Here is a 13,122-nt window from a genome sequence, read left to right on the forward strand (position 1 = left end):
TAATGTAGGAAACTGGAGAAAATGGGGATTACTGGCACCTTTTAAGGTTAATCGTGGCCCTACACTCTGCAACAGGGTGTAGAGTGCAGATGGAGGGGGGTGAAACGGGTTTAACAGACAGGACACCTACTTCAAGCAGCCTTAAGCAAGGTTGTTTGCTAGCCCCCTTACTGTTCTCCCTGTTTCCAAGTGATTTACCAAAGTGCCTAATGGGTATAAAGCACTTCCCTTCAATTATAGCTACTCTGGGTATTCATATCTTAATGTATGCCGATGATGTTGTCCTACTTGACTTAACTCCGATCGACCAATAACCAATAACTTCGATGTTCTTTTAAACTATACTGAAATAAAGTTCCTGAAAATAAATCTCTTGAAGAAGAAAGTGCTTCCCCTTCAGAGGAAGAAAGCATTGTATCCACTTCAACTAGAAACTGGGAGAGAAACCGCAGAGGTGGTAAATGAGTACATATATTTAGGAAAAATATTTAAGCAGACACCGGAAAATAATGCTATGGCCCATGCAAATGCTATAAAGAACTTCTATGTTTTCTCGGGGAAAAATGCATTTTTACTTGCTGTGGGAAATATATTGAACAAAAATCCAGTCTACTTTGAGGTATGCCTTGGAGTATCTCCCAATAAATACCACTTTCTGCACAAGTGTTAAGAGAAACTCTTGCGGAAAATAATTAATACTAGTCAGGTTATGCAAGTCCAGGCACTTAAATTAAAATTGTCACTTACAAGAGCCTATACAATTGCCCTCGCAAATTTAATTAGAATATGATTCATGTAGATAAAGACACAGATTTTTAATAAAGCTCGAGACGTTTGAGGCAAGGTCGACCATTGTGACAATAATTCATAATTTTGAAGTAGCTCTATCACATTTCAAAAGTAAAATTCCACTCTTACAGTCCTGAACACGTGCTTATTTAAAGCAATTTTTTTAAAATATGACAGCACTTTAGTTTTGACCTAGACTCCAACCACTGCTCAGAGTTAACTCGCTACAGGTCTTATTCAGCCTCTCTCGAATATAAGATTCCCCAGCAGTATTTAAGATTGCACTTGCACAAAGCGTACAGCACTGTATTATCATGCTCTGATTGGTGATATTACCTTGAAACTCCTATATCAAACATTGGGGTAAAACAATAGCTACCACAGGATTATGTAAACTGTGTAATGGTGGTATGGAACATGAACCTAGTTAATATGCTATATACTCGTCTAAATAAATAGGTAGTAGAAGGCCGTCTCTGATTTTTACACCCCATTTGTTTGAGACGTAAGGTATCTTCTGAGAATGACTTGATCGCTATCGTAAATTATCCTCCAAATTAATTTGTCTGTAATAACTAAATACATTTTTTAAATCTTTTATACCATGTTTTATTTGCATGTATTTATTGTAAATAGGTAACTATATTACTGTATTATTGTGTATTTAAATTGTTGACCTAAGCGGAGGTCTAAATCAATTAAATAAATACTAACATTAAGGTAGGTCATTAAGGGAGGCTACCTTAGTCTGCAGTCTATGGAATGGGTACATTTCTTCAGAACTTATATAGGTGGAAGATTCTGTCGCAATTCTCAGCAGAAATCATCAGCTGTGTTAAAGGATGCCCAATTCACACGATATAGTAGTTAAAATGTCGATGGTCACCATGAGCAGACCTTGCATTTCATAGCTTCATAAATCAAATGGAAAACATTCTTCTGTAAAAAAAAAAAGAAAAAAGAAGAAGCAGCAAAGCAGTAGACACCTTTTGTCTAGTACTCCAACTTTTTAGAATCTGCAAATATGGGGGACATGTTTTGAGTATGATACAGTCAGTCAGTCAAAACAAGCTTTATTCGATTGTATGATACAACACCATACTAAGTGACTGGTAAACAACAGGACGTCAGCAACCTCACTAGAGCATGGACATAAGAGTCAATGGAGATATGTATTTGTGTGGTTATTGGATCTTCCTATTAATTTGGAAGGAGTCTGTAAACTCTCGAAACAGTGCATTTATATTTTTTATTAATTTATTTATTGAGTTTTATGTAGCGCAAAGATTGGTCCTTTTGGGTATCAGAGCACTGTACAAAATGGTGGCAAGCAGATCAGCATAAACAAGTGCCTCTTTCAGGAACAAAAGTGCTGAATATCAGGAAAAGCAAACCTATAAAATGTATCCTTTTGGAAACCAAAGCGCTAAACAACAGGAAAAGAAAACATAGTAATATACAAATGCAGGAGAACAGACAGTATAAGTGAAAGCAGATAACCATATGCAAGTGAGCCTAACGAGGCCTAAAGTGCTGAAAATCAGAAAGAGAAAGTGTACGGACGAACATAGATTGATATAAGGAGAGACTTGATTCGGAATCCTCATGATAGGATATCTAGAGTGTCATGAAAGAAAGTAGCAAGGGGGATGAAATAGGGCCCTATAGTCTTGCCAATGGGCAGGAGGCAGAGGTGGCATCTTCATCGGGGAAGGAATCTGGTCATTAGGAGTAGTTTTTTTCTTCATTTGAATATGGCTGTTGAGGAGTTCGATATGGTTCCAGGGGTAAGAGAGTTCCAAATTTTTGGGGACATTCTAGAGAAGGAGCACTTGTAGGTTTTCTTATTTTTAATTTGTAGGACTTCAACAGAAGGGAGCGTGTGATTCTTAAATTTCTAGTTCCACCAGATAAAATGAGTTTCTTGACAAGGTAAGTTGGCGTGTTGTAGTGAACAGCTTTGTGAGTCCGGCAGGTAATTTTTAGGTGGATCTTAGCCTCATACGGTAAGCCAGTTCAGAGCCTTGAGATCTGGGGTGGCGTGACTGCTTTTTTTTAGAAATGTGATGAGTCGAGCTGCTGTGTTAAAAGTTGCCTTCAGAGATGCTAGTTTGGATAGACCCTCGAGGGTGGCACTACAGTAATCTAGTTTGGAGATCACAAGCGCTTGTACTGCTGTCTTGATATCTGCAGTCGGAATGAAAGGTTTTAGTTTCCTCAGTACCTGCACTTGGTAGTTGGCACCTCTGCTGGCAGCACCGATGTGATCCTGCATACAGAAATGATTTCCAGGATTAATACCCAGCAATTTACCGGAGGTTAATGATGCATGGGGAACAGTTCAAGGCTGTAAGATAAGCTAGCAATTCTTTGCTGTTCGGAGTGTGGTTGGTTAGAGAGATTAAGAGGAATTCCGTTTTAAGGGCATCGAGGTGGTTGTGTATCAGCCAGTGTTGAGTTTTTGTTAATGTGTTGTTGTGGATGGGGATGTCATGTGGAGAGGCTATTTTTAGGCAGAGTTGCGGTCATCAGCGTACATATGATATGAGATGCTAGAGAGTAGGAGGATTTCAGTAAGGGTTTCCATAAGCTGGTTGAAAAGGGAGGGGGAGAGTGAGGAGCCTTGGTGGACACCAATCGTGACTGTCCTTTGGGTAGATAGAGCGTGGTTGAACATAAATTTGAGTTCTGTTTAAGAATGAGGAGAACCATTGTTACACTGTACTGGAAAAACCAGTCTTGCATACTAGGAGGTTCTCATGTTTAACTGTGTCAAATGCAGTTGAAATATCAAGCAGGATTAATAGGCAGGATTAATTCTGGTCGAGACGTCTTAGTGAGTCATCAACGATATGGACCAGGTCAATTTCTGTACTGTGGCCAACCTGAAACCAGATTGGTCAAGGAGTTGGAATTGATCTATGAGATTACATAGCTGTTGATGTATGCATTTTTCCTGGAGTTTGCCCAGATTTGGGATGTTGGAAATAGGGTGGCATGTGTTTGGATTTGAATGATCAGTGGGTTTTTTCTTAATTTTTTTAATTATCGTTGCCACCGGGCAAATTTGTAGACAATGTGGTATGAAATATGTGTTACAGAAGCATTAATAATCTTGGTCCATAGAGGAACGAGAGGGTGTTTGAGCGCTCTGAGACATTTTGAGTGTGAGGAGTCATTGTAGTGATTAAAATATTTCAGAAAGGATAGTAAATTTGAGATGTCGGATTCGTCAAATGTCTTAAAAGTGGACCAGGAGGCGTTGTTGGTTTGGAGGAGGGGATATTCGGATGTGATGAGGCGGTGCAAGATAAGAGTTCTAAAGCAGTTTGGAGCTCTGTGTCAATTTGCTTTGGTTCTCATTGAAGGAGGAGACTAATATCTTGCAACTGGGCAGAGATACATTGTCAGTAGACAGGGGATTAGGTTTCCTATCAGTTTGATTTTTGACACGTTCAAAGGTTTTTTGGGGACGGTCTTCAGCCTTGTCGAGTTGTTTGAAGAATGATGCTTTGGATCTTCTGATCTGCCTATTGTAGGCTTTCCTTCTTGATTTCAGTAAATTGAGATTAGTTGTAGAGAGTGTCTCCAAGTTCTTCGCCGCTCTTAGTGAGCGGCATTCGCCATTCAGGCAGTGATTGAACCAGGGGTTGGATTTTTTTATATGGATTCTTTTCTATTGTTTGGGCAAAATGGCATCCATGATGTCAGACATGGAGGTGATACAGTGATCGAAGACGTCTTGTGTCTGAAATGTTAGTGTGTGGAGAAAGAATGATGCTACTGAGAGTAGCTAGCACGAGAGGGTTGATATTTCTGATGTCCCTGGTCCAACATTTGTCTTTCACTGGTTGACCTTTAGAGGAAATAACACTTTCTGATATAGAGAATATGGTGCAGTGGTGGTCTGTCCAGTCGCAAGGTAGGATAGATTCCATTTGGATGGTATGGTGCTTAGCTATTATTAGGTCTAAGGTTCCCCCTTTATTGTGCATTGGCCTGATGCAGTCTTGAATCAGGTTGAGGAGGAAGGATTTGAAGCGGTTTACCAGTGAGCCATTTGTGACATTCCAGTGCAGGATCTGCACTGTTTTTGGATAACATATACTGTGGGTCTGGTGGCAGACTGACCCTGTACACCCCCGCCGAGTAGGTTAGCCTATTTTTGCATTCGCTAGCTCACAGTGCCACTAGAATCTCCTTTTATCTGAGAGATTAGTTTTTGGCAACCTCAGAACACAACAAACCCCGATTCCTCAGACTCATGGAAACAAACTACTTTTCACCCAGTCACTCCTGCGTGCTCATTTTCTCTCAGAGAGATACACGGAGGAAACAGTTGAGCGTGTTCACAATAAGAATTTATTGTACCGTTGTTCTAGTGTAAAATATATGCGCTGCTACAACTGTTACACAGTAGCAGAGATAGAAGATCAGCAGTACAGTGAATAAAAGGGAATAGAACAGTTCTACCATTTTGCAGTAGTCATGAACAGATACATGAATATAAAATGCATTTATAAAAGATAGTGCGTACTCCTACAATGCCTATCTAGGTGTACCTAAGTGTACCTTAGCATGTGAGTAGGTGCGAAAGAGTCTAAGCCTAAGAGCCAAGAATCCCGCTAGGATTTAGTCGAACCCCATTACCTGAAATAGTGATTGTGTAGGACTTCGTCCTGGATTCCAATTGGACACCCCGCAAGGGATAGCCAGACCACTGTCAGCTGGAGTGATTGCATGTCGGAGTCGCAGCGTCTCTGGTCAGTGTGTCGGCGTGAAGTCTTGGTCCCTCCTCCTCCTTACTGATAGCAACAGGTTCTGTATTTATACAGTCCATGTGCGTGTGTTAGTTATTGTTTAGTATGAGGATGACATTGGGGATTAAACCTTGTGCGTGGATAGGAGAGGTGAAGTATACCCCCGGTTATCGTTCTCAAATTATTCATATGCGCCAAGGATGACGTCTTAGCAATATCAATTGGGAAGAACCGTCCCTCAGCATGGAAGTAGGTGAAAGGTTTAGTCCATAAAAGGCGTCAGTCCTTATAAGGTGTTTAGTCCCTATAAGGCAGTATGTCCTTAGTAGGAGTTATGACCTGAAAAGGATCGTTCATATGAAATGAAGGGGAGATGATGTAGGGAAGGTGTACGATGTTCCCTGGACCTATATTATCATCAATGGGTCGTTTAAAATGTTTCTAAAAACGTTAAAAATCATTTAAAAACCGTTTAAAAAACAAGGAGAGAGAAAAAATGTTCTCTTGAAATATGTTTTTTGTTGAAAAGTTCAGCAAATCACAGTTTGAAATGAGTTCTATCACACAAGTTGAACTACTGCAAGCGTACTTAGAAGGTCATGCTTTCTGGAAGTGTCAATTTGAAAAAAGGTATTTTGAAGAAAAAGGGGAAAGAAAAAGTTCTGAATTAGTTTCCAGCACACGGTGAGCCAGATTTAGATCAAATGTCCTGCCTGGGAGATATAACATTATCAGTGCCTGCTGCCACGGGGGACAAACACTACAGTACCTCACATAGCACATCAAGGGTGAATAGATGAAACTCCTGGCTGCCAACAGCTGGTGTGGAGGCAGCCAGTGCTGAATTTGAAACCTCAGTACCAATGCTGGAGCTGAAATTCAATTCAGTTGAAAAGGGCACCTGCGAATCCACGAGGAATGCATTTGTCAAGATGGGAACACGCTGAGGACAGGGTTGAGCATGGGACCGCAGTGGTTCCAGCCTGGAGTCTAAGTCCGCTGGAGTCTCCATTAGAGATGTCCAACTCTCATTCTCCTTCGCAGAACAGGCATCGAAAGACAGATACGATGCAGTCCTCAAAGACTGGTCTGAAGGATAAGAACCAAGATGCACTTAGTTCTCGTAGGCGAGGGGCACCCAGATGCTGTATCATGCGCTCACGGTAAAATCTCTCCAGGAGAGCTTTTGCAATCTCGCTGGCGGATGGTCCGTCCATTGCGCAGCAGGTAGACTATAATCGGGATTCCAGCTACAGCGAGCAGGATTAGAGGTAGACCCCCGAAAATTCTTCCAAATACGGAGTGTATAAAGTTAGGAATAACTCCGAGCATTGGTTGAAAGGTGCTAAGGAATCCTAACCCTATGGTCTTAAATAGGTGTATAATGAAGCTTGTATCTGACAAATTAACGATACGACACACCATTTCTACTAAATATCAGGGGCAGTTAGTACATATTAGCGCCTGTATCTCTGTAGAGGTCCTTGCGACTTTAAGTTCAAAGGTTTCTCGAGCAGAGGTTAACGGCACGGTCTGCTGTAATAGCATGGCTTTCATTCTGCTCAAAGCATCAAACTGTATAAAAGAAACATTCAGTGAAGGCCATAGCAGCGCCTCCCTGACTGTATTTGTCAGAGGAAACAATACTTGCATACAGCAAGTAACCCTGGTGTTCACAGTGACTAGATATGCAATGCCCAGGAGCATCTCACAACAATCTTGATCGTTCAGCATCACGTAACTCCCATTCGAAAGTAACAAACGCTGGTGTGATCACGGCAGCTGGAGTTCCTTCCATGTGGCAAGACAGATTTGTAATTGAACCATTACAGGCTCCGTGCAAAAGGATATCTAGGCACATGAGAGAACAGCTTAAAGCACTCTTGCAGTTTGTACCACTAAGACCACTTCTCGATCCCCACTCCAGCATTGAAATCTATATGGTACATTTTCAGTGCTGATGTTGGTGCAACCTTATAATAATATGAGGGTGCATCTGTTGTGTTAAACCCTGAAAAGTACGGAAATTTCTGTGCAAACGCTTGTGAACTACTTTTTGGTGGTGTTGGGCAATATTCCCACTGATGGTACTCAAAAACATTCTTAGCTGAAATGGATTTATGCAGGAAATGAGGACCATAATGTTGGTAACAGTAAAATGTGCCGTAGTCTGATGAACCCTCTAACATTTCATTATTAGAAAATGCAGCAGTTTTCTCTAAATTAGACAATATGTCATTTATTGTTTCAGTGTCCCAATCATCAGAAAATGTACTGGAGGGAATGATAACACAATGATATTTTAACACCTTTAATGTTCATGATGGAGCGGTTCAGTCATGAGCATCGGTTGGGCTGTGCTTATGACGGAACCGCTCCGTCATGAGCACAGCCCCTGCGGGAAGCGCTGGCGCTCTCCCCCAGGGCATCAATCTTGCCCCCAAAGAGGGGGATGGCAGAGAGTTTCTGCTGCCACAGCCGACCCCCCCACCCTCTCCCCCAACGCTTTCCCATGACGTCAGAGTGCACCCACGTCATCAGAAAGAGCTGGGACGCCTGGAAGCCATTTGCTTCCAGGCGTCTGGAGGAGCGAGGTGAGTTCTCTCTGCTCCAGTGGAGCGAAGGGGGCATTTGGGGACGCACTGAGGCATCGGGGGAGAGGAAAGTATTTCCTCTCCCCTGATGTCTCAATATAGGGCATTCCTGCTTCATGTTCGCGCACAGCATCGCGATCGTGCAGCAGGAATGCCCGACTAGACACCAGGGATGTCCTTTTTTGTTAAAAGGAAGCAACCCCTTAGGCAAGGGTCGCTTCCTATGGGGTCCAATTATTTCAAGAAAGTGGGAGGTTTTTTGGGCAGTTTCGGGACCCGGGGGGATACAGAAAAGCCCACTAGACCCAGGGATTATTTTTAAACTTAAATGGAAGTGACCCCTTGGGCAAGGGTCGCTTCCAGGAGGCCAATTTGGTTAGTTTGGGAATTCTGCCAATCGCCCTGTTTCTTTGGCCTCACTACACCACAGGGAATTACTTTAAATTGTAATGGAAGTGACCCCTTGGGCAAGGTTCACTTCAGGGGGCAGCTTCTAGAGGGCATATTGTTTCTGTATGCATATTCTTACCCCCCCCCCCCCCAAACCCCACAAGACACCAGGGACGACTTATTAAAATGGAAGCAACCCCTTGGCCAAGGGTCCCTTCCAGGGGGCAGACTTTTTATTTTGTATATTCTTCCCCCCCTGCAGGGATTTTGTTTTGTGAGTAATGGAAGCGACATGGTTGCTTCCTGGGAACAGATCTGCCCATTTTTATGGCCTTTCTGCCCTAGGCAGGAGGGGAGGCAGAAAACCCTACTAGGCACTAGGGATTTATTACTTTTGCAAGGGGGGCTAATTTCTGTATGCTGTTTTCTGCCCCACATGGGGGACAGTTAACCAAAAATGGGGTGACCCTGTATGCCTCATAACCTGGGTATGACTAAACAAACAAAAAGTGGTTCTGTCGGCTATGAACCGATTGCTTTGCAGTACACCTGATGTTGCACAACTATGGAGATTATAACTTTTCCAAAAGTATCTCAACCACCTGAATAGAACAGACAATAAAAGTCTTGACTCAAGAGTAGTAACTACTGTTTATGTCATATCAGAATTAAATCATTCGTTGATATTGACACGTAATAGATTACGGCTGTCAAAGATACAATACAATACATACATAAAATGTGAAGTATGTGACAGCTGTGCTCTGTGCTCAATGAGTGTACAGTATATACAGAGTGATCAGGGTTAATAAACATAGGAGGGGGGAGAAAAAAATGAAGGTTTAGCCAGACAAGTATGTTAGACAAAAGACTCTGTAGGTACATCTGTTTCCCGGGGTGTGCACAGCCCTGGTCAGTCTTGGCCTTATGCAATTGTCGACGTTTCAACCAGTGGTGTGCTCTGTTAGGTAGTCACGTGGGTCTTCATCAGGCCAGGGGCGTGGGGGTACAAAGATAGCCCTCTGTCAGCCAGACAGCATCCTGGCTAGAGTGGCGGGCGCCTGCCAGTAGAATCAGTGGGAGCCCGGGTGCAGTGATTTCTTAGTAAGTAGAACTGTGGGGAACGCTGCATCAAGTCAGTGGGGGACAGCTTGGCCTGGCAGACAACCTCACCCGATCCCTTGGGCAAGATCAACCCCTATTTTTGCAGCCCTATTTGAAGGCCCATCTGGCCGATTAACTATTTGGGTAGTAACATAGCATGTTATAATTTTAATTGTTTTGTTTTTTGTGAATTGCTACTGTAATGCTTTATTTCTCCTTTTTTCTTCTAATTGAAGGCTTTTGCTCTTTTGACTGTTCCAGGTTGCGTTTTCGTTACTGGTGGTTCTGCTGTTTGTGTAGATGCATGTGTTTGGTAAGAGACTTTTTTTTGTACAATGAAAAGGAGTTTCATTTCTCTGCATAAATGTGTTTTTTGCTAATGGTGTAATATTAGCAGTATGTTTGGCTTCCGTTTTTTGAGTGTCCAAACTTTTTGCATTTGTGCTCGATGTGTATTTTGTTGTCTTGTGAGTAATTGGTTTTGTTTTTTCTTTCTAGTGGGATATTGTTGTTTTTTTCTCTGTCTCTGCAGAGTAGGTGCTGGTGAGTGTAGCGGTCTCTTGTAAGTGAATTGGATTGTTTTTGAGTATATAGATCTTTGTGATAAGGCACCCATTTTTCAATTACTTATTTGCACAGTGTTGGTTGTTGTTGACTTGTTTGTGCAGTCTCCTTTCTTAGTAAGGATAATGGCTAGCCGCAGGATTACTGCTCAGCAGGTTGTTGGTATGCTTTTTGAGTCTTCCTCCGACCATGGTTCAGAGACTGACTCTGCATCTGAGGCAGAGGAGGCAGGAGAAGTTTCAGGCAGTGAGTTTTATCTCCACATGGCATCATCGGATGATGAAGCTACACTCAGTGCGGATGAAACTACTCTTAGTGCAGATGAAGTGCCTGTGTTAGAGGAGGACATTGTTGTGCCGATAGTGCGGCGAGAGGAATCTGGGCTGCTGCCTGGGGCTGCAAGGCTTGCTATTTGTATAGTGCGGCAAGAGGCATCTGGGCTGCAGCCTGTGGCTGCAAGGAATCCCGTTGAAAGTGCTGACCTCTGGATTGCCCCAGGCATGGTGCAGCCGGCATTGCCAGACTTTACTGGTGTTCCAGGGTGTAGAGTGAATACTGAAAACGTTACGCCGATGAATTCTTTTCAGTTGTTTATGGACAATTTATTTTTGGCAGAGATTGCTGAGCAGACTAATTTCTATGCAGAACAGTTTTTGAGGGACAACAGTGCCAGCCTTAAGCCCCACTCTAAAGCTACCCGGTGGGCTCCCACAAATCTGGAAGAGATGAAGAAGTTCTTGGGTTTAACTTTTTTGATGGACTTGCTAAGGAAGCCATCCATGTCTTCATATTGGTCTACTAGTCCCTTGATGGCAACTGCTATATTTCCGGCAGTCATGAGTCGTGATAAGTTTCTGCTCCGGATGATGCATTTTGTCAATAATGGTTTAGCGTTGCCACAAGATCACCCTGATTGTGAGTCTTTTTAAGATTCGGCCTGTCATTGATCACTTTGTTGATTGATTTTCAGAGATCTATGCTAAAGGGAAAGAAATTGCAGAGGATGAGTCTTGGTGTTGTTCAAGGGCGGCTTGGTTTTTAGGCAATACATTCCTAGTAAGAGGGAACGCTATGGAATTAAGCTGTGTGACAGTAGGACTGGATATGTCTCTAACTTCAGGGTCTACACCAGTAAGGAATCAAGGATTAACCCCCCTGGTTGTCTGTCCACTTTTGGAGTGACTGAGACAATTGTGTGGGAACTTGGTAGAAGATTTTATAACAAAGGCCACCATTTATATGTAGATAACTTCTACACTGGTGTGCGGTTGTTCAGGGAATTGGCAAAAGTGGACACTGTTGCTTGTGGCACAATCCGCTCTAACGGTCAAGGTTTCCCAAAATAACTTGTTTGTCAAAAGCATGTGCGGGGACAGTGCAGTGCGTTGCGAGGAGGTTCTAGCTGTGAAGTTTTCAGGCAGGAGAGATGTCTACATGCGGACTACCATCCACGATGAAAGCACTGCACCTGTGACTGCTTGGGGTCAGGTTGCTGTGGCGCGCAAGCCTGCGTGCATTTTAGACTATAATAGGCACATGGGTGGTGTTGACAGTAGATTAGAGGTTGGAACCTTACGCTGCTCTTCGTAAGGCTTACATTTGGTATAAGAAGTTGGCTATCGATCTTTTCCACTTGCCAACCTTTAATGCTTATGATGTGTTCCAGGATTCTTGTCCGGAGTCAAAGATGACTTTTGCTACGTTTCAGGAGTCTGTAATAGGCAGCCTTGTTTTAGTGGAACAGGCAAGTGTTCCTAGAGTTGGAGTGGTGGAGGATGTTGCTAGATTAAAAGATTGCCACTTTCCTGATCACATTCCTCCCACACCCTCAAAAGACTTTCCCAGTAGGAGATGTAGAGTCTGTTGGCGAAGAGGTATGCGGAAGGAGACTCGTATGTACTGCCCAGAGTGTCCTTCTGACCCTGGGCTGTGTGTGCCTGCTTGTTTTAGAATGTACCACACACCAAAGAATTTTTGGGAACATCCATGAGTGGTAAAGTGAACTGCCTGGCCTCTATTGTTTAATATTTTGTCGTTCAGTTTCAAGGTTGGCATTTGTGTAGTGTATTTAGTTTCATATTTTGTTAGTAGATTTGTATCATTTGCAAGTTGTCAGTTTTCTTATTTATAAAAAAAAAAATTCTAAATGTGATGGCGGTGTGCGTGGAGTGGAGCTTGTCTGGCGGAGTGCATGGTCTGGCGCTTGGCTAGCTGTGTATTTGGATTAGCGCTTGGCTGGCGGTGTGCGTGGACTGGCGGTGTGCGTGGACTGGCGGTGTGTTTGGACTGGCGCATGGTGTGCGTGGACTGGAACTTGGCGGGCGGTGTGCGTGGACTGGCGCTTGGCTGGCGGTGTGTTTGTACTGGCGGTGTGTTTGCACTGGCGCTTGGCTGGCGGTGTGCGTGGACTGGCGCTTGGCTGGCGGGGTGCGTGGACTGGCAATTCGCTGAAGGTGTGTGTGGACTGGCGCTTGGCTGGTGGTGTACGTGGACTGGTGCTTGGCTGGCGGTGTGTGAGTAGTGACTAGCTGCTGGTCACTACACAGACTGCTAGCCAAACACCACTCAATGCAATCCGTGAGCTGGTGTGGTTGCTGCGTCAGGAATGTGGGCGTATGAAAGTGATGGGCCCTTGAATGACGCTGTCGGCTGGTGTGAGGTGTAATATGCTGGGCCCGCGGCTGGCGTTGTGAATGGTTTGGTATGTGTCACACGTATGAAAGGTGTATGAATGGTCTGTAAAGAGGTTGGTGCCTTGTCGTGGCTTTACAGTTCTTTATTTTAATTATTTAAAGAGTTTTATATAGCGCTGGCTAGACCCGAAGGCATCAGATCACTTTACATGAGAATCAACAATGTAACAGAAAAAGATCAACAATTATACAATACATCAAAAAATAGGCAATACATTAGGAGAGGAG

General features: G+C 43.3%; 1 protein-coding gene across 9 annotated transcripts in view; it reads right to left on the minus strand.

Annotated features, from left to right (window-relative positions):
• Positions 1-13,122, minus strand: part of RBM44 (RNA binding motif protein 44) — a 1,911,902-nt gene that overhangs the window by 1,472,913 nt on the left and 425,867 nt on the right. Inside the window, exon 1 of one of the 9 annotated variants that reach the window (XM_078681331.1) lies at positions 1,532-1,657. The exons of the other annotated variants lie outside the window; for them this stretch is intronic. The gene's annotated coding sequence lies outside the window, so the exon portion shown is untranslated. Of the gene's footprint in view, positions 1-1,531; positions 1,658-13,122 lie in introns of those variants that run through there. 9 annotated transcript variants of the gene reach the window in all.

Source organism: Lissotriton helveticus, chromosome 3_1 (assembly GCF_964261635.1).
Source record: "Lissotriton helveticus chromosome 3_1, aLisHel1.1, whole genome shotgun sequence".
In the NCBI taxonomy this organism is placed as follows: Eukaryota; Metazoa; Chordata; class Amphibia; order Caudata; family Salamandridae; genus Lissotriton; species Lissotriton helveticus.